The sequence below is a fragment of the Ixodes scapularis genome, unplaced genomic scaffold (assembly GCF_016920785.2).
Source record: "Ixodes scapularis isolate PalLabHiFi unplaced genomic scaffold, ASM1692078v2 PGA_scaffold2__306_contigs__length_199485367, whole genome shotgun sequence".
NCBI classification, from domain to species: Eukaryota; Metazoa; Arthropoda; class Arachnida; order Ixodida; family Ixodidae; genus Ixodes; species Ixodes scapularis.
Genome location: NW_024609857.1, coordinates 132,912,844 through 132,935,294, shown reverse-complemented (window position 1 = coordinate 132,935,294; position 22,451 = coordinate 132,912,844). Strand labels below are relative to the sequence as shown.

At 45.7% G+C, this 22,451-nt stretch overlaps 1 pseudogene; it reads left to right on the top strand.

The window, feature by feature from the left end:
• Positions 1-13,626: 13,626 nt before the first annotated feature.
• On the top strand, positions 13,627-20,948 carry LOC115321950 (annotated as a pseudogene).
• The last annotated feature ends 1,503 nt before the right edge of the window (positions 20,949-22,451 follow it).

The following is a 22,451-nucleotide window of genomic DNA, read 5'->3' as shown; positions in this document are numbered from 1 at the left end:
CCAGAATACACAAAAGTCTGTAAGTAGAAGTTGCAATAACTCGACGTGACAAGACTTTTTCTTGGGCTATTCTCCCTCGCGCCATGTTGTCCACGACTGGGCTGAAAGCGAATTCTCGCGGAGAGAAGCCGCCGCCTTCTCTGTTTTTCGATTACACTCTCTCCGCACGAATGGGACGGCCGGAGAAGCGTTCGTGCGCTTCGGGACCTCGCAGGCCATGACCTAACACTTCTTCACAATTGCATGATCAAAAGGTAGCTTCTGTTTAGGCAGATTTCTGCCAGTTTGCAAACTTATAAGGTACTTATGTTACGAACAGCTTCTCACAATAAATAAACATGCTGGGATTTCGCCATTTATTCTTATGAATAAAACTCGCTATGGACACCAAACGAAAAACAAAATGTTGGTAAAACGTTTTTTTAAAGTAGCATATTTTTGTTCATCGCGGCTCTTTATTTAATACAGTTCATATTTATGGCTCTTTGAATATGCTTGTCTGGCCACCCCTGGTGTAGAATATAATGCTAAACTGAGTAGAATTTTTCACAAAAGAAATTTTCCATCAAATGTATTTAATCGGTATTGATTTTATGTCATCCTACCACGTCTCTTGGTTGTTCTCGGTCCATGATAACTGACATGATGACAGCAGCAGCATCAATTGATAATGAGACTAAAATCGGCCCGATAACTAGAGGGACAATAACCAACCACATTCCAACCGACCCGCCGAAAACGGAGACGATTAGAACATATTCGATGACTGCCTCCCTAGAAGCAATGGAGCATGTAACCGCATAGTAACTGAAACATGTCGGTCTTCCCGTTGGTTTAGTTGCCTCCTACCGCGCATGTGTCACTTACAGTAGCTTCAACCACACATCTTTGTGCATGAGTGTTCTTTGCAGGAATTAGCCTTGACAAACCACTGTCCTGTACTTCTCAAGGTGTCACAGTGACTGCGGCAATTTACAGTGAGAATCTAAACGTACAAGAATGGGCAATTAAAAAAAAAACGGTTGCATGTCGTCGTGCCAGAGTGAAACAATACCTGAGATTTTAGAAAATAATTCCTATTTTAATTCTGAAAATATGAGTAGAGACGTGAACGGAAGATCTAGCTTATCAAACAGTTCCTCTACGTTTACTGGAAATGTTACTCTCTTCAAAAATGAATGTCACTGCTTACACACTTTTGATAAACCAGAGATGACGGATGAAAAATGGGACAATCACAAAACGTCTTGTTATCAATGGCCAGACGATATGTGTTTTTCCCTTCTTCCGTCCCTCATCTCCGGTTTTTAAAAATGTGTAAAGTAAACTAGCTCACCTGTGTGCTCACTCGATGTTGAGTGTCACTTCTACACTTTACTTCTGATTTTTCATGTGCTTGTCAGTTTCACTTCTGCCCCAGAACAAAATAGTGAATGTGATGGACAGCTGACAATGCTGAGTGCCGAATGTATTTCTCATCAAAGAAGACAAAAGGACAGTCGAAAATCACACAGAGTGAAGAGTATGTGTAAATACATTACTGTCGATCCAGTATGGTTAACTGCTGGATGATAATCGTTCAAGAATCTGAAAAGACCACTGGAGACAAGCGCCGGAGTCACAACGGCAGTTGCACTGAACGAGCCTCGCATAAATGCAATACGAGTTTCTATATCTATTGCTCTCGCCGTCCCACAGTAAACACCGCTACTAATTGCTCTCCCCTGAACTACATTCCCTAGCTATAACTGTGCCACGAGAACTGATACGATGTCGACAGCTGCATCCGAAGCCAAGACGAGGGCGGCTAATACTTTCGACTCCTGAACCGTCCACCGACCAGCTGACGAACAAACGAGGAGAAACGCAGTAAATGAGAACCGATTTCATGATTGCCTTGCTAGAAGCAATGGAGCAGCTACTGAAAGGACGCCAGTCAATCAAATCAATGCACTGTAATAACAAAACATGCACTCTTGAGGAAATATCGGAGGACCATTTTTCGACAAAATGCCATGGTGTCTGCGGAACGCTTGTCGGCGAAAAGTTGTCCAAGAGCCTCATTTCCACCAGACAACCCTTGACGGAACAATACTAACCCCTATTTTTATACCTCCACCTTTATATTAATGATAATCTGTGTATGCGGGGCTTCTTCAACGGAAGTACTACCAATGTCTGGTAATGCTTTAATTATCCAGAAAAGACTTGTGCGTCTTTTGTCCCCGGAGATTGGAGATTTGTTCTCTCGCTCTACCCGTCGGGCTGGTGATGAGCCCTGTCTTGGGGTATCTTCCGCAGTGTCTGCGAAAGAAATTGACAAAGTGTATAGACAAACTTACACACTTCTTCCACTAACTGTACAAGTGAATCTTACTGCACGTGGGAAGGCAATGCATCCTGACGTTCTTGCCCGAAATACACGATCTCTGCCTCTTGGCCCCGGGCGGGCGAGACCGAGGCTAAAGAGCGGGAAGCGACGGGCTGTCCTGTGATGACAGGGACGAATCCTGTCTAAAACGAGACATCACAGCCGTTATCGGATAAAATGAGATCGTGTCTTGTCATTCTGCAGAAGGCAGCTCGAGTGTGCTCTTAAAATAACAACTCTCTCGGTAACTGTTTTTGCTTGATTCTATTTAACTAATATTGATTATATTCCAAGGTAAATAAACTGACCGCGAGTGAATTCACCTGTTTTATGAACTGGATCACAATCTCGTAAGATAAAGCGCCTTGACGGTACCTGGGGGCTTTTTCCACGAGCCTGGTTTGTACTTTGAAAAAGCGCACTAACTTAAAATAACGAGCGAGATTGCAACCAAAGACAGACCAACCTAGAAATTGTTATGAACACCCGAGAAGACGCACAACAGGGCCGGAAACGTTATCAGATTTGGCAACTATGTACTCGGCCTGCATGCCATCGGCAACGGCAATAGCTGTATTCTTCGTAGGGCGACGAGCTTGGGCTGCTTGTGCAACGGTCATTAGACGTTTACAGCATTAAGGAGTTTTGTCTTGCCAGCTTTGTTTACACTAATGAGTCGATCGATTGTATTTTGGAAAACGTAGAATACTGATGTGGAAGTTGAATATTAGTGAGAGACATTAACAACAGCTACTGCTTCAATGGAGCGGCGCCACCTGCGCGCGATTACTGAAAGTAGACTTGAGTAGGACCACTGTATGCTGTCTCATTGCGATCGGCTCCACGACTGCACGACGCACACCGACAACCAGCAGCCTACGGCTAGCCGTTCTGTCGTCTTCTCGGCTCTCGCTTGGTTCACAAAAGAAAAGAGAGGGAAGTGTGGGTGTGTCTGTGTGGTGTGTGGAGGGGGGGGGGGGAGGGGAACGGGGGCAAGTTTTTGTTTCTTGAAATCAAAGCATAACGAACGCCACAAGTCACCCGTCCGGCAGGGACCTCTGTCGACCTCAGCGCCGTCGCGCTAGACCCGCCGGTGACGCCTGCAACTCTGCTATAAAAAGAAACAAGAAAAGAAGGTGCGGGCGCAAAAAGGTATAAGATATATCAGACTTGTGCTTATCTCAAATACTCTACTCAAGATACTTTATTTTAAGTACTTTTTGAAGTATCTTGGCATCTTGCAAATACTCTTGATCGAGAGTATTTAATACTCTACCTTAATTACAATTCCGAGTATCTTGTACTCATTATCTTAAATAGATTTTTGACATTCCGCCATTTTCTGAATTCTTGGTATGAAGTGGCGCGGGCGTGGCACGAGCAAACGTGAACATTCTCTTGAGCAACCAAATCCTGTTGCTGCCTCCAATTAGCTACGATGACTTTGATTGAGCTCGTGGAAACATCGCTTTTTTTGCCGATTGTGACTCATATTTCAGCCCAAAGTTCGTACAATGAAGGTTTTCCCTTCGCCTTCCCAAAGGCGCCTTTTGTTTCCATAGAGTTTCCCCCCAAAAAATCCTCAATCAAAAGGCGTGGTTTTACGGAAGTAAAGATGCCACCCTGAGCGCACAGCAGACCGGGAAACGACCTACGACAACAATGCAGACTTGAATGTCAAGAAAATAACGAATAGAAGGAAATGAGAAGTAAACACACACACGCAAAAACAGAAAAAAGCAGGACATTTTTGTTTTGCTTTTGGTATATTTGACCCCGCTACGGCAAAACGTCGAGGTTTTTCTTTAATTTATTTTCTTTTTGTCGTCAGTCCGTCACTTATTGCTCCCGCGAACACTGTCTGTGGACGAAATTTGATAAGCAGAGAACAGGACAGGAAATGAACTAAAAGCTGGATGACCTCTCAGAAGGCCAACAAAGCGTCCCCCAAAGTTGAGTGCTTTTCTGAACACAACCTACTTGAATAAAGCGCGACCACTGCCGTGGCTGTTGTGTGCGTTCTCTTTGTAGACCATCTTTTCATATCCGTATCCCAAGTTCGTTTATATAGTGAACTCCCCTAATAGAGAATATGAATTGTAGTTAAACGATGCACCTAAGGTGCGCCGCAGGACGTGATATTCAGCGATGTCACTATCGGCGAGGCGCTTTGACCCGTTTGTCGCCTCACACATCGGTGTTTACCCAACAGAAAAGCTGTGCACATGCCCACAGGCCTTGTGGGCATGTTCATGTCAGCTTTTTTAATAGAGCGCGGGGGGACAGTGTAATGGAAAAATACCAACAATTAGTGAACTGACGTTAAGTGCCGGATCTCTCAAGAGAGCTGTCGTCAGAGGATGCGAGCTTGACCCGCTTGGGCTTTTGTGCTGAGCTGGGCACCATGCATGCTGCATCGTTCATGCAGGCCGGAGTGATAACAAAAGAGCCCCTCCTCCCCTTCACCGGAGAACACGAACTCTATACCCGAACGTTGGCGCCGCGTTCGGTTAAGTCGGCCGAGCGCTGAGTCATTGTATTTTATTTCCCCATCCATGTAGTTCTTAAGTTTACCGCTTGGGGCGCCACGGTCTGCCATCACCTTCTCAATAGCTAAAGCGACCTCTTTCTTGTTGTCCCAGATATGTTTTTTTAACATCTATCAGTCATATTGCCACGCATATTGACGAGCAAGCGCGTGGCCGAATGGTTACCGCGTTTGGTTCTCGAGCAGAGGTTCTCGCGCGTGTTCGATACCAGGGAGCGGACTCCTCTTTTATTTATTCTTTCAACTTGACACTCTCGTCGGTTCGAGAACCTTGCCGTCTGATCGAGTTACGAATGTTCTGCGCGCCGAACTTTATACGCCGAATATTCCAGAAACTCGCGCGGGCGCAAAAGGTGATCCGAGTGGCGGTCCGGAGTCAGTCTCGCAACAGCGCTCGATCCTGCGTTTTCGCCGACGTCGACGTCTGCGGTGCTAGCCTTTCTTTATTTTGTTTTGGGCACGTGTTTGCCGGATTAAACTTTTAGCTTCTTCAGTTATTCGCCGTCTCATCATTTTTCATTCGTAACAATATCCATCTCCTTATAGTTTGACTGCATAAAATAGCCCTACGATACTTTTTTTTTTTTCTCTCCATTTTGCGTTGTTGCGCGCTAATAAACCATTTTGGTAACCCAGATTTGCGGAGCTGTATAGTTGTCGTTATCACTGACGTCGATACAAATTACGCAATGCGGAAGTATCTTCAAAATGATTTGAATTACATTTCTAAGTATTTGTACTCTACTCAAGATACTTTACAGTGAAAGTAACTTGAGTAGTATTTTAAATACTTTATGAAGCAGGTATTTAGTAACTTAACTTAAATACTTTTATCGAGTATTTTGTCCAACACTGATATATATATATATATAACGTATGTTGAGAAGTTCTAGGAGGGGCCTTTAATTCACCGATGTATCCAGCGGAAACCGCTTTTTTTCAGGGTTTGATGGTCTACCAAGTGTTCTTTAATTGTTGACGTTCGTGAGGAAGAGGAAGAGTTGCTGTGAACAGTACTTTAAATATTGGGAACAGGAGCAAGAGAATGGTTAGTAAATAAATGAAAACAGTAATTATACACAATATTGATTACGTATTAATTAAAACTAAATAGGTTGATTCGAAGTCTTTTTCACACACTTCGTCACAGTCTATAGGCACAATGACCCCCGAGAAACTTAACCTAACAAAGAAACAGCTATCAGGATGTGTTCGGGATTCACGCCTCTTCGAGAGAGGAGATGTAGAGAGTGCAAGAGTGATGTGGAGGTTTTGCACTAAGTACTTACGTCAGTAATTTTTTTTCTGCTTACGTGCCAAGGCATTTCAGGCAGCGGAACAGGATTGCCACAGGGCGCACGCTCACGAGGATGTTCACGAGAGCAGTTGAATCAGTTCTACAATGGCAGGCTCTTGGACTCAACGACGTGATAGACGCACCCGCCTACCACAGTCCATGCAGAACCTACACTATTGTGTTGCTTCGGCCCTACACAGACCGTGGGACAAAGTGAGTACCCCTGGACTTGCTTTGAACACACAGGCAACCGAATTGAGTTTGTGAATAAAGAGAGCCTTCTTCAATTTCCTATCGAGATCAAAGCTAATCTCGAATTCAAGCAGGATGATACTTTCTTTGTCACTGCTGTGTTCCTTGAGATTCATATGTTTTGAGAACAGGAGCGTGGGTATTCACTCGACATGAGACTTATGGCCGTTAAACTGCCGCCGAAATGAAGTACTGCTTTGTCCGGTATAATCCATGTTAAGGCCTGAACACACTAGCGTGAACGGCGCCGCCGATAGGTGCCGGCGGGCGGCACCGCCGTCCGGCGTTCCAACGCGAGGAGTCCAGATTGGCCTCAGTTTTGCGGGCGCCACGTGACAGCACTGGCTTTCGCGATCGCGCCTCCCGTCGGATTTCCCGCTCTTTCGTCATCGTCTCTTCGTGAGATATTTCCGTTCTGGCTCTCATCTTTCGCATATATCAGCATCGAAACCGCATCGCTGCTTACATGGTAGGTGTCCATGATGACCTGGTGATCAGCGTGAATGTGATTATCCTAGCCTGCTCGTTGATCTTGTGACGTCGCCGCGCTCTGAAAGGAAAAAAGGCACAGGTTTCGGGTCCGGCCGAGTTGGTTCTACCGAAACACCGAAGGACAGGTCAGTGCTTTGCGGCCCCGGCGGCCCGCCAGTGATGAAGGCTACTTTCGAAAGTGTCACCAAATCTGCACGACGTCCGTCACAACACAGACGACATGCAACAAGTGCCATGGAGTAACTCACTTGTAATTCCGAATTCCTCTCCTATAATTTTCCAGCAGTTGTTCTTAGCGTCATTATCTCGGTAGTCTGACTGCGTCTTGTCATATAAAAATCGAAACAGTCGCACAGTTACAACGAACCACTCCGTTGGGGAAGGCATCGGGGGGAAATAGGGGTAGCAGACGACACGAAACAACGCTGCGTCCTTCGGAACTTGAAGGACGCACGGAGGACCGGCTTGAGCGTTGCCATGGCATCGCAACGTCACCATCTACGCCACCTCCCATTGGCTCCTCTCTTTTGCGGTGAGGAACGTTGAGCTCTGAACCGCGCAAGGAGCGCTTGGCTTTGCGGCGCTGTACGTCGCGCCGCTGAAGCCGAAAACTGGCTTTGGTCGGCAGCCGGCCGCGCCGACCGTTGCGCTACAGGCCTCCGCGACGCCAATGTGGTCTTGCCTTTACATAGTTTGCAGCGTAAAAGGTAATTGAAGTTAGTGTACCGCTGTTTTGGTTTCCAGTAATTTTGAATGAAAAGTCACAGTCGGCTCTATTGACATGATTAGCAGTTTCTTCATATTTACAAAGCCCATACTTCGGCGTCTGGCAAGGTCGACAACCAGAAATGTGTGAAGTCTTGTTAGATGTCCTTAAGGGTTCTACCTAGTCGGTAGACCACGTGTGGCAACACCGGAAACGACATGCTTAATGTATGGCTTTGAAACAAAATACTATGATGTTTCTAAATATACTGCTTAGATATGAAGGAGGGCTGAATACGTAACCGCCTCGTTCGCGTGCCTGTATTGTTACAATTTGGGTTGGGGTTGATAAATAAATTGTTCTAGGTCAAGGGCTCGTGCTCTTTCAATGGCATTGTCGATAATGGCTGGTGGAATATTCTGCTTAGACAGCAGAAGTTTCATATCGCTTGCTTTGAGTTTGAATTAATCTAAATTAGAACATATCCTCCGGAATCTATGCTCTTGAGAAAAAGGAATACTTGTTTTGCAATATTTAGGCTGAGTGCTATTGAAGGTGAGGTACTGTTGGCGATCGGCTGTCTTCTCAAAACGTTTTTTTGAAAAGGCATTTCCGGTTATCTCTATTGTAACGTCCAGAAAATCAATGTTCGTTTTAGAATAACTATGCGAAAACATAATAATGGGGTCGAAACCGCTGAAGTCCTCATGGAAGTCTAGGAGTGATGACCCCTCCTTTTGCCCACACCCTAAATATATTATCAATGTAGTGCGCATGAAACGGAGGTTCGAGTGAGGGGCGAGACAAAAAGCCAAGACTCTAGATCGGCCATAAAAAGGTTTGCATAATTAGTGGCCATCGTTGCACCTTTTGTAGTTCCACGAGTCTGTAGAATGGGCCTCCCCTCAAATTCGATGTTGTGTTCTAAAAGCAACCTGATAAGTTGCGAGGACGTCGTTGCTCACACGAATGGTGAGAGGGCCATTGCTCTACGTGTTTATTACTGCTTTGATGCCACCTTGGTGATGGATGCTTGTATATAAGGACGCCAAACCCATGGTAACTAGAATTGTTTCAGAGGGAACTACAAGTTCTGTTATTTTTCGGATGAAGAGATTGAGTTCTTTATGCTTTGAGGCCTCGTAGGAGGAAGGTTCACTATAAGGGATATTTACGTAGGTAGAAATTCTCTTCCACTATTCTTAATGAACATCTGGATAAAGGTCGACTTGCCTCGTTTCTGAATACTGGCTGCTGCAGATCTGGAAAAACAGTAATTTTGAAGAAAATAGGATTTTCTTAAAAGTTGGCTTGGATGGACACCTTAGTCTTTTAACTTTAATTTAATTCGTTGAAGGCGACACGTATTGCATACAATTAGCGATTACATGAATGTGGCAGATTTAGAAATAGGCAATATTTTTTATTAGCTTGACCGCTGACTACAACTGTGTATTCTTAATTCTAAATTTAGATTGAACGGAAAGGTATTACCAGAAACACGAATCGCTGACGTTATCTGCCAAATGGCCACATCTCCAGATCTCTGTTCGAAGTCATTTTTGAGAAGTGCTATGATTTTTATCTTTGGGTTAACATCGATTAATATTTGTTACCAGTAAAAAAATTTTGCTGTTACGGTTTTCATACATTTAATGTAAATGTTTCGTTCTGATTATGGTTACTGAAAAACTTTCGTCCCTAAACGGTTTTCGGTTTCGGTTACTGTTACGGTTGATTTCCTGCTTTGTTATCATCTGATTTGCCCCGGATTAACGGGAAGATAACGTGCCGATCAACTAAGAACGTAACGCCAAGAATAAGTTAAACTATTTCCGCGAGGGTGTATGTATGCTTTTCACAACATGAACATCAACAGTGTGTTTAAGTACATCCAGAATGTGATTACGTTTTCATCCCCAATCACAGGGGCCTTAGCATTCTCGACAGGAATATCTAGCTTACATTACACTTAGTCTCTAGTACGCGAGCCGTTTTTATTTTCTTTCTTAGAGATGTTAAAAACAGGTGGCGGTTATATAGATTAATTTTAGTGTAGGCTAGCGAGGATCGGTGGATTTTAGAAACGATTATAACCGACGCGTAGTTTGAACAATCTTATCAAATCTTCAAAGCCACTCGTTTAATACAGGATTCATAGGTGAAGTTGCCACCGCATACTAAAACCAGGCATAATTAGCAGCAAACCAAATGTAACCAATTTGCGAAAGCTCAAGGGGTCTGGATTAACACAAGTCACTTTCCGCGTCTCCTCGTATGGTTTCGTGATAGATCGAGAGTAGCCCACACCGATACTTGTAAGATGGGCATGGTGTTTTAGAGACATTGCCATTATGTAGTAGCGTATTTTGTCTCCAACATTAGAACACATGACCGACACAATGACGACGGCCTGAACCGCATTTTAGAGCGCAGCTCTTAGGCGCTTGTTTGCTGCTTGAGCGGCGTCGGCGTAACCGCGCGGTGCATTATGGGAAACGTCCCATGATGTTAACACCGCAGCTTGGGCCAGTTGGTTTTCAATATTCTAGTACTGCACAGCGCATAAAAATCTCACAAAAGCAGGCCCTCACAGAATTACAGACACAAAAAGATACACACAGCGCTTTGCGTATGTTTTTGTGTCTGGAATTGAGTGAGTGCCTGCTTTTGTGTGGACCTTTAGCGCTGTGATGTCCCATGATGCAATGCGCTGGTCTCGCTCGTGACCTACGGGCTGCATTATGGGATGTTTCTCATAATGCACCGCGCGGGAGGGAGGAGGAGGATGAGGGACGAGGAGGAGGAGGGAGGGGAGGGAGCACGAGAAGGAAGGAGGAGGACGGAGGGAGATGGGGGAGGATGAGGAGGGCAGGAGGAGAAGGAAGAGGGAGGATGAGGAACGCGGAAGGCGGTGGAAGGGGAAGTAGAGAGGTGGAGAAGGGGGGAGAGGAAGGGAGGAGTAAGATGAGGAGGGTAACGAGTACACCATGAAAACATGGTGTGCACGTTATCCAAGCGGCCATCTACATGGGTACGCGTCTGTGCTTTACCCATCAATCTCTTTGGCACGTCAGACGAAGTTGGTAAATTGTGTGCCACCAAGGTCGACACAACTAATTCTGAGACAATCAAAAACGCCGAGCGGCTTGGAATGAGCCGACAGGAAGTAGGTTGACATGGAGAGTAACACGTGTTTCGTCAAAGTGTTGACTCTAACGCTGTCTCGTCCTCCTGCCTTGTTCCTGCTGTCCTGTTTCCTTGCACCGGCAGAACTTAGACAGAGTGGAGCTTCCAGATGTGAGAAATATATTTCCTTTTTCCGGACGAGCGGTGAGCGAAAATACCACAATATATATAGTTCATCTTGCTCAGATTGTTTAGCAGGTATATCGCAAAATTTAAATACGTCAAGAGAGGATAAGGAGGAAAGGAGTGGAGGAGGAGAGGGCACGAATGAGTCGGGCGCATACTCACCCCTCCTCCTCCTCAAGAACTGTGCTCTAATTAAGCGTTACAGGGAGTTGTAAACGTCTTTATTTTTTTCTTTGTTTTATCAAACTGGTTCATAAACAGAAGCCTTGCGTGTCACACCGCCCTTGATGTAACTAAGAAGTTACGAATGTAGCCGTATTTGACGGATGTAAATATTACAGGTAGTTATATAAGCACTTCTAGGAGTAAAAGTAATGGGAAAACTTGAGTTCGGTAGCCCAGCTGTCATGGTGGTGTCGTGCGTTCTTCTCGCGATGCTCTGGCGTCGTGTGCTTGCTCGCGCTGTCTTCGCAACGAGCAGGGTTTGTGGTTGACTGTCGCAACTGATGGCAGCACGCTCCAGTCGGTACATATGAACTTTAGCGGACATAACATCTCCCCCCTTAGACTTGTGTCTGGTACCTCTGAGGTGGACGTCTTCCCCGCTTAGAGCTCAGCAGAACCGGTGCGTCTGGTTGCCTTGTCGCACTTGGCGTACATGGTGTAGAGATGTTGTACCGGTCAGTTTCTTTAACATCTATACCCCGTGTTAGAGTCGCCGACGCACGGTCATCTGTATTTCTTTCGCAGCATCGTTTTCTAATCTTGTTCCATTGTCGGCGGACAATTCCTAACCCTCACTGAACATTCCACGAACGGAGTCCTATTCGTTTCATCAGCACACCTAAAACCCGGTCAATTTTGTTGCGGAATTGTCGGATCATGACTGTATCTCCCGCTCGCAGCTGTCTTTTCTTTGGGTAGCTTCTCTGTTGCTTTCGATGACTCTGCTTCCGGAACTATAGGGAGGCTCAAGTCACCAGGCTCGATCTAAAATGGACCGTAAAAATCGACGCCTGCACGTAGCAATCTAAACTTCTTGTCAAAGGTGTATTTCACAGGTCGGTTTTTTCTTGTAAAATTACAAAGCGTAGTTCTCTTTCTGTAAAAAATAAGGCCAAGAAACTTGCCTGGGTCAATGGTGGGCAGCAACGCAGACGACAGGGGTCCAGTAGTGGGGTGTGTTTGGCGTTCGTATTGATAGATGGCGCTTCCTCCTTATCGCGACGGCTCGCGACCACCGTGGTTTATTAAAATGAATATAATCTCTTTTGAAATATACCTTCGGTTAAAAAATGAATGCGAACAATAAAAGCAAAACTTAAAGTAAAAAACGGATCTGCATAACGGCGGCGCTTTTGCTGCCAACGGATTTTGTCTGCGTGTCGTCTGCTATCTTTGGCTGGTCGGCTGCACCTTCAGACGCTGCTCCCGACGCCATCTATCAATGCGAACGGCAAACACAGCTCGCTACTGGACTTGGTCGTCTGGGTCACCGCGCGCCGTAGACCCTGGCAAGTTTCGTGGCCCTACTTTTTCCTAAAAGAGAACTACGCTTTGTAATTTTAAAAGAAAAAACCGACCTGTGAATACACCTTTGACGAAAAGTTTAAACGGCTACGTGCAGGCGTCGATTTTTACTGTCCATTTTAGATCGAGCCTGGTGACTTGAGCCTCCCTATAGAAGGTCCATGTAATTGGCAGTTCTCGTCCAAACGTTGCTTTAGTTCTTGTGATGCCAGTTTTCTGGTGAACGGTTCAGTGTTGTCGAAACAAGAACCGTGATGCATGTTGTTAGGGCGCCGTCTGCTTAATTGCAAGCTTTATTTTTTTCCGCTCGTTATAATATATTCGGGTGCTATGTCAAGAAAAGTAACTTTTCGAAGTGTCAGGTTGAATATGGTTCTGGCACGTTACTTTTCATTGTGGAGACAAGGAGTAGAAGGTAGCTATGCGCCCATGGCTCGAAGGTATCAGAACCAATACAAATATGCACACTTTTGTTGACGAAAATTGCAAATTATTACTAAGCTGGAAATTGATCTCTAAATACGGTATCCCACCGCTCGAGATTTCCAAGCTCCATAACCAATATTGGTGATACTGGACCGTGACTGGCTTAAAAAAAATATCGGCAGTTAATATCAAGGAAAAAAAGAATACCGTGGCCTATTTTTTATCATATGCTAAGCGAAATTCGCGACAGCTATTATGAGTGAAAAACAGACTGTCATCGGATAAGTATGGTGTTACATTCATGCGGTAGACAACATTACCTATTACGTGTCATATTAGGTTGGACACGACACCGCTGCCAAAACCATGACACGAATTAGCTTGTCCAGTCAGGTGCTACTGTTTTCTTTAATCATCTCATCGAAGACATCCGTGGATTGCGCGCTCGATGCCTATGGTCCCGGTGATGATGCTGTTCTGTGTGCGAAGCAAAATTGAACATCTATGCCGGTTTCAGTCGCCGTGCCACGTCAGCAAACTTTCACCAATCTCGGCTGGCAACCAGGGACGTCGACGGAAGAGTGTCTACTTAAGCATCTTTAACAGTCGGGTCAGTTGGGAAACTACGCCGCCGCGGGACCCATGATGGAAATTCGCTTGCTCTTTCACATTGGTTACCTCAACCTCGTGGGCACGGCTACACTGCCACCATGAGGTCATCTAACCTGCCGCTCCACTTTGTTACAGAACTGTTGCTGTTGCTGACGCTGCCTGCTGAATTTCCGGAACCATGGTACGTCATCACAGCAAGCAAGAAAACACCAAGCTCAGGCCACTATCGCGGATCATAGTTTGCGGACGCGGGCTTTGGCGAAGAGGACATGGTCTGGACGAGTATTCGAATCCTCAAGCTGGGTCGTAACGATGCGCGAAGAACATCAACATCAACTGAGCTTCGACCTACAAAACAGGCGACACCGCTCCACTGGACATATGGGCGCGGCTGCACTGCCTCCATAACGTTACCTGCCCCTCCACCTTGTTTACAGGTTGGTACGGTTGAATGTTAGTCTGTAAAAACGATGATTTGTTTTTGGTAGTGCTGCCGTGTCAGAAAAAAAGCTTTAAAGTGTTTTCTAAACCTGTTAATGCTTTGCGGTAATGTCGAAGAAAACCCCGGCCCAACTAATGCGGAATTGAATGTGTTAGTAATCGCCCTTCAACCTACTGGTCAATAGTTGGAGACAAGTTATAAGGCGCTGAGACAGAAAGTGAGCAAACTTTCCGAGGAGCGTACAAATGCCAAAAAAGAATGATCCGAATCGACAGAACGTGTCTGCACGTTCGAAGAAGAACTCGTTGTCCTTTGGGCTGATCGGCTAGTGACGCAAAAGAACAATTCTAAGTTGGAAGCTGCGCACGCCAAACTCTGTTCTAAAAACGTGCTGTAATGATGTCGAAAACCGCTCAAGCAGATCAAACCTCGCATTTTTCGGACTGAAAGATAAAGGTAAAGAAACGTGGCGGAATCAGAATCTCTTATCGTGAAACTGTTAGCCGACAAAACGGAACCAGATCTAGATCCCCAAACCGTTGATGGGGCGCGTGGAATTGGCGCGTAGAATGAAAATAAGAAAAGGCCGATTATAGTGGAAATTTGCTTTTTGAAGCATAAAGACTCAGTACTGGTTTCCGCTTATAAATATAAAAATAGCGGCTTCGCCGTTAGTGAAGATTTTCCTAAGCCCGTTCAGATGGCAAGATTAAGCTGGTTGAATCCGCGAAAAACCAGGACTGTCGATTCAAGCTGCGGATGAACCGACTATATATTAATGGCAAATGCTTTATGTTTAACCTTGAGATTGAAAATGTCTATGAGGTCGCCAAATAACAATCAAGAAAACTCACAGTAATTCACTTAGCATCAAGTACATTATCATCCGTACAATATGGTACCATACAGAATGACTTTGCAAATCACGCTGTGCATTTCGGCTGTTCCGGTTCAAATGGCAGATCAAAACGGAATAAAAAATCACTACTAACGAACACCTGGACGTTGGAACAGTAAGGCTATAAATTGCCGCAGTTTTAAAAATAAGATGGATGAATTCATGCGCTTACTTCAGACAGTTAAATCTGTGTTTGTCTTAGCTACAAAATCTTGGTTGTATGCCAATATGGTTTCAAGCCAAGTGTTTCCAGATAATTATGCAGGATACATTGAAGATAGAGACCTACATGGTGGATGTGTTTTTATTCTTGTGGATAAGAATATTCCTACCACGCCAATACTCATTCTGATGTTAACGTAGAAACATTGTGGTGCCAAATGTCGGTTAATCGTAAACACATTTCAGTAGGTGTCTTTTATCATCCCCAGAACGAGGCCAGCGAAACTTTAGAAGATCTAACAGATATAATCCTTAAGGCCTCTAAGGAATATGTTCTTTTTTTTTTTGGGGGGGGGGGGGGGGGGAGAGATTTTAATTTTTCAAATTTGGTGTGAGAGAATGGCAAAGCCCATGGCTCGGGAAACTCACTTCATACTAAATTTGATGCCATTTTAGAAATGTCCGTGGGGTGAGAGTTTGGAAGTGATACTTGCAAAATGACTTATAAAATTGAAGTAAAACAAGCAAAGTTCATGAAAATTACTACACATCTCCTAAATAAAATTTCAATGAACAAAAAAAAAATTTAAAAAATAGAATTGTTTTTTTTTTATTTTTATTATTTTTTTACATTTGTACCTTTTTCAAGATAATTACTTATCGAAGAATTTTCAAATTCGGTAGGCCGAAAGTTGCGGTACTCCTACGTTCCTCGAACTAGAAGTTATTGTTTTCGTTAAAAAGATGAGGAGAAAGAATTTTTTTTCATGTTTGGTAAAATAAAATCGCCACCTTCCAGTGCTTTTTGTTTAATAAAAAAAAAACACAAATCAAAATCAACCATTGACTCTAGTTCCAGCGAAGCTTAAGATGTGAACATAGCAATCCAAAAAAAAATCATTGAAGTAGACTACATAGTTTTTGTAAAAAAGGTACATGAATGATAAATATTTTTGTTCTGAAGAAAAAAGACTTAAAGAAAATAGAAAGAAAAATATCATCAAAACATTCTAGGATTGCAGACTTTTTCTTGTGCAGCGTCACTATAGCCTTTCTCTTTGTTTCTTTCGTCTTTTCTGTTCTGTTTGGCTTCATCTGTAAGCTTGGAGTTCGCTTCTCCGGATCCGTTTCGAGTCTATTGATGTCAGTGTAGATACACACTGGGGACCAGGGGTGGCACCTAATTGCTTCAACACTTTGATTCGTGACATATACCCATCATTTTAGCCGGGGATGGCGTCATCAATAACTGTCTGAACAGTCTTAAAGCTACCAAATGTGGTTTTCGGGCATCTGGCCCAGATAATTTGGTTGAGTGCCTCGTTAGCGTTTTGTGTTGTGCCATGAGACCTTCCACTCCACCAGTCCGCTGATGCACAATGAAGCGTGGTTATCACAGTGCGCACAAACCAAATGTTCTTTAAAAAAAACAAAAACAAAAGAATTAGATACTGACGTCGATAAGGCGGTATCCAAGCACACTGTCATTGTCAGTAGTTGCTTCAAACGAACGATTCAAGTCTATTTTCGAAGATTAGGCACATGCCTGTGGCCGTACCTTCTTTGCAGGTCTCTCCGACGACCGTAGCGATTCACATGAAATTTCCTCTTTGCTGTCAGTCGTTGCAATCTTCCCATTCGTAATATCAAAGAAAACACAGCAGTACAATGTTCGCAGTAGCATCAAACACGCTTCGAAGCTCAAACTAAACGCTTAAACGTGTCTACCACCAATTTCGTTCAAACGCGCTACAACGAAACCTCTAGTGACTGGAAAATGTACTACCTACAAGAAGAAAACCGTGAAACCCAAACCGAAACTTTTGTACACACAAAACGAGATTTTCAGTGTGAAATGAAACATTTGTGGAGTTTTCGTGAGATCACGCCCACTTTTTTGCTTACACAGAACATGAAAGAAGGCATCAACAAGCATTTTCCGCATTACTAATCCCCACATGTTATATATGGTTTAAACACTAAGGAAACAGGCTATAAAAAAAAGCAAAATTCAAAAACAGGATTTTTGACCAAACGAAGTCTCACCCCACCTTCACACAAAAAGTAACACAAGAAACACGGCAATTAAATATTTTAGGTCTTCTAATTTGCAATTTGCCGGGTGCGATTGACAATGTTTGTGTAATGCCTTGGATTTCAGATCATAGGGTGGTAGCAACAGCGCTACCTCACCTAACGGTACATAAGGGGAAGTGTCAAGAAAGGAGAGTGTGTTATTATGACGATAGTACCTATGATTCTATAAAAAAATTAACTGTTTTTTTTTCTACCATATTTCTTAAAACAAGCACATGATATTGGCATTGATAAACTCTGGAACATTTTTAGGCTCAAAGTTCACGAGCTTGTTGACAATTACGTTCCCTCAAAAATACAATCTTCTAAAACTAAAGACTAACCTTTGATGACGGAAGAGGTAAAGCAGATAAATGAGCGAAAACGAAGAGCTTATCTACAATTGAGAGGTAACGAGGTAGAAGCCAACAGGCCAAGCTTAGAACAAGGTGACACCCTTTTTAAAACGGCACTTAAGGGATAAAAAAAAGTGCTACGAAAACTAAGGTGAACAACCAAAAATGCACCCTAAAAAGATTTGGAAGACATTTAAGGTAAATAAGAAGTATGATACGCCTCTTCCTTCACTTCTATTAAACGAGCAGCTGATAGTGGACTAGAAAACAAAGTAACGTGTCTAAATAATTACTCTGAATCTGTTTTTTTCGAAGGGTACTACAACGATTTGTTACCCTACTCTACGTTCTGTAATGGAACATGCGATGTCACCCGTAGAGATTACGTACAACGGCATAGCTTTCTTACTAAGAGATCTTGATGTAAATAAATCATCTGTGTCTGATAATATGTTGCTACTTATATTCAAGAATTGTCCTGAGAAGATGGCAAACTCTTTATGTGTGCTTTACCCAACGAGGTAGAGGGCCTTAGAGTGATAAACTAGTATACCGTTCATCAGGCAAAAGTGATTCCCGATTGGCCGCCGCCATGTTGTACAATTTTAACCACTAGACACGCGACCAGGCCAAATCTATGACGTAACCAGACCAAATCTATGGCGTCAACGATAAGATGGCAGCCCCCTGCGCGTGTCGGAAGCGTTGTGGGCGTTGATCGGAGTGTGTGGATTTCGTGCGCGGAATTCGGTTTTTCAGGGTTTTGTGTGCTCTCCCGCGTAGGAATAACGTGAAGTACGAGGGAATGAGGCGTTTCTTTTTCATTTAATTCATAGTAAGCCAGATTCGGTCCCGTGCTTCTCGTACGGGCTCGGATCACTACATCGGACATCGCTCGGTCGTTCGAGTTTAATTCAAATATCCGCAATCGTTAACCACGGGAGCTCCTCGATAATCGCTGTGTCGAAGGATACGTCGAACCCATCCGGAACGCGGAATCTAAAGGTATGTAGGACGTAGCCAGAACGCGGAGTTCTAACGGTACGGCGGACGTGCCCGGGCAATTTCCTTAGCTCAACCGTCAAGATTCGCATTTTAAGCAGCGAGAGAAGTGTTGAAATTTCCGAACTGCTCGGTGCTGAGCTAACTACGGGCCACTTCACTATGTGATCCGTAGTGACGTGAAAAAGACCGACGGCGGTCACTCCGGGCGGACGGCGGCTCCCGGCCGCCCGCCGGGTGCCTTCTGTGAAGGGGCGACAGTCGTGTAAGCAGTACTGTACCAGCTTCTCTTATAGTTATGTTGTTCTCGAGCAGCTTCCCGGTCACTAAACCCCGCAAACGCGTGCCGAACTTTCAAAAGGTGTCTGCCAACCTGGAAAGCCTTGAACTCCCAGGGAATTTCGGATCATCTGGGAAAGTCAGGGAATCATTCAAAAAGTGAGCTAAATAAGGGAAGACGACTAGTGAAAGCTGCATGGCGGTTGCTCGTCGGCACGGCCATGCTGAATGACATTGCCGAAATGTCATCCTTCGACTCAAAAACTCAAGGAATTTGATCGAAATAGTCAGGGAAAAACTTGGAGAAGTCGGGGAGTTTGAAATCAGTAGTTAGTTAGACACAATGTTTGATTTTCTTGGCACTCCACGCGTTTTTACACACGACAGGCACACGCCCGTGTATCACACGGCAGCCAGGCCAAGCGGCTGACAGCCACTTATGCAAGGTCGATAAGACGCAAGCGTGGAACGCTTTTGGACTGCTGTAAATACACCAGCGGGAGCGTCCGGCCGCAGTCCGACGGCTCACGCTAGGACACCCGACAGAGACTCCGCGTCCTGGGTACGTCTGACGTATCTTTAGATTTTGCATCCTAGGTACGTCAGACCTATCTTTAGACACAGCGCCTGATAATAGTAGTGAGTAGGGTCACGTTCAGTGCGCAAGCCACTTTATTACACTCGGAGAGTGGAATTCCATCCCCGTTGCGCAGGTAGCTCCCGAGCTAGGCATGCACTTGAAGACTATGTTTCACTCTTTCATAAAGCAAGCTTTGCGGGGCCCCTCCGCCCTTGTGCACCCATTCGCAGGTCGTGTCGCCTTTCCTCACGTAACTCCCGCAGGTTCAGTGAGTTGCCGAGCCACTGCAGCCCCGGCGTCGCACGTTACATACAAGAGGCGGCTCACGTCGGTCGTCCAGCAGCACACTGGAGGGACGGAAAGCTAGCAGCGTCCTTGGTGCACGCAAGACGAGGCTGAGCAGAGCTCCAAGCTCTTCTGACGCACATGTGCACTCCAATGAGACCGGTGTCGCACCCCGATTCCTAGAGATGTCACACTGGCAGTCTTGTTGGTCCTTGGGGGCCGTCGAGAAGTGCCTGAAAGCAAAATTCCATCCTTCTTGCGCAGGTAGTTCCCCAGCTGGTCACTTCCTTGACGACGTCGTACCTTGTCTGGAAGCAAGCTTCGGGATGCTCTTTTGCACCCATTTGCAGGTCGTGTCGCCTTTGCTCACGTAACTCCCGCAGGTCCAGCGAGTTGCCGAGCCGCTGTAGCCCTGGCGTCGCTCGATCCAAACAAGAAGAGGCTCACGTTGGTCGTCCGCCAGCACACTGGAGGTACGCAAAGCTCGCAGATTCCTTGGGGCATGCAAGACGAGGTTGAGCACGCCTCCAAGCTTTTCTGACGCACATGTGCACTCCAATGAGACCGGTGTCGCACTGGCAGTCTTGTTGGTCCTTGGGGGCCGTCGAAACGTGCCAGAAAGAAGAAATCAATCCTTCTTGCGCAGGTAGTTCCCCAGCTAGTCACTTCCTTGAAGACGACGTCGCACCCTCTCTGGAAGTAAGCTTCGGGATGCTCTTGTGCACCCATTTGCAGGTCGTGTCGCCTTTGCCCAGGTAACTCCTGCAGGTCCAGCGAGTTGCCGAGCCGTCCTGCCTTCAACTTGCGGCAACTGCCAGGTCGACGGCACCGAGACGCTTCTCGTAAGCTCGTCGGCGCAGCACCAGCAAGATCAGAGAAGGGCTGAGGATGCAAGAGGCGAAAAGGCCAACAGTACAGTCTTCTACAAGCCGCTTTCAGAATTCGCCGAATGTGTTGTAGAATACATTGCTGGAAACGTGGCAGTCAACTTTGCAAAAATGACAAAGTGCCCAGAGTGCTCTAAGATCGCACTTCTTACAAGAGCCAAGAGCGACCTTATACTGATCAAGGATGCTGGGGGGCTCCACAGCCCCTCACAGGACATCCTGGGCTTGTGCAAAATAGCGGAGAAGGTGCTTCGCAGGCACTTTGACAATGCGGCCAAAGCAGGTCGAAACTGGCTACAAAGACTGCAGGCAGAGGCAATGGCCATCATCTTCATGACCCCGCTGTTTAAGAGCTTTGACCACCTCTTCCTTGTACAGACAATCGACAACCAGTCCCACTGCGCAATTATGGTCAAGACAAGAAAGAGGTAGCACCATCCGACAGTTCTTGACGAAGTTGGTAATCTTTCGCGGGCATTGATAAGGGTCTCGAATCCACTGCAGCACCAAGGCATTTTCACTCAAATGTCAGCTCTGTCGTGAAAACTGCACCCAAAACAGCTCTGCACGCTCCATGTAACATAATCACAAGAGACGATGATTTAATGAGCAAAGAGTGCCAAGAATGGAGCCAGAGATGGACAAGCAACATGGCAAGGTTGGTTTATAGAGCTCATATGACCCTCAATTGGGGGACAAATAGGGCTCATGTGTGAACTCGCTGCCCTGCAACCTGCGGGAGCTATGTGAGCAAAGGCGACACGACCTGCGAATGGGTGCACAAAAGCATCCTGAAGCTTGCTTCCAGAGAGGGTGCGACGTCGTCTTCAAGGAAGTGACTAGCTGGGGAACTACCTGCGCAAGAAGGATGGAATTTTGCTTTCTGCCACTCCTCGACGGCCCCCAAGGACCAACAAGACTGCCAGTGCGACCCCATCTCTAGGAATCGGGGTGCGACACCGGTCTCATTGGAGTGCACATGTGCGTCAGAAGAGCTTGGAGCTCTGCTCAGCCTCGTCTTGCGTGCACCAAGGAGGCTGCTAGCTTTGCGTCCCTCCAGTGTGCTGCTGGACGACCGACGTGAGCCGCCTCTTGTATGTACCGAGCGACGCCGGGGCTGCAGTGGCTCGGCAACTCACTGAACCTGCGGGAGTTACGTGAGGAAAGGCGACACGACCCGCGAATGGGTGCACAAGGGCGGAGGGGTCCCGCAAAGCTTGCTTTATGAAAGAGTGAAACATAGTCTTCAAGTGCATGCCTAGCTCGGGAACTACCTGCGCAACGGGAATGGAATTCCGCTCTCCAAGTGTAATAAAGTGACTTGCGCACTGAACGTGACCCTATTCACTACTATTATCAGGCGCTGTGTCTAAAGATAGGTCTGACGTACCTACGATGCAAAATCTAAAGATACGTCAAACGTACCCAGGACGCGGAGTCTGTGTCGAATGTCCTAGCGTGGGCAGTCGGACTGCGGCCGGACGCTCCCGCAGGTGTATTTACAGCAGTCCGAAAGCGTTCCACGCTTGCGTCTTATCGACCTTGCATAAGTGGCTGGCAGCCGCTTGGCCTGGCTGCCGTGTGATACACGGGCGTGTGCCTGTCGTGTGTAAAACCGCGTGGAGTGCCAAAAAAATCAAACATTGAGTCTAACTAACTACTGATTTCAATTTCCCCGACTTCTCAAAGTTTTTCCCTGACTATTTCGATCAAATTCCTTGAGTTTTTGAGTCGAAGGATGACATTTCGGCAATGTCATTCAGCATGGCCGTGCCGACGAGCAACCGCCATGCCGCTTTCACTCGTCGTCTTCCCTTATTTAGCCCACTTTTCGAATGATTCCCTGACTTTCCCAGATGATCCGAAATTCCCTGGGATTTCAAGGCTTTCCAGGTTGGCAGACACCTTTTGAAAGTTCGGCACGCGTTTGCGGGG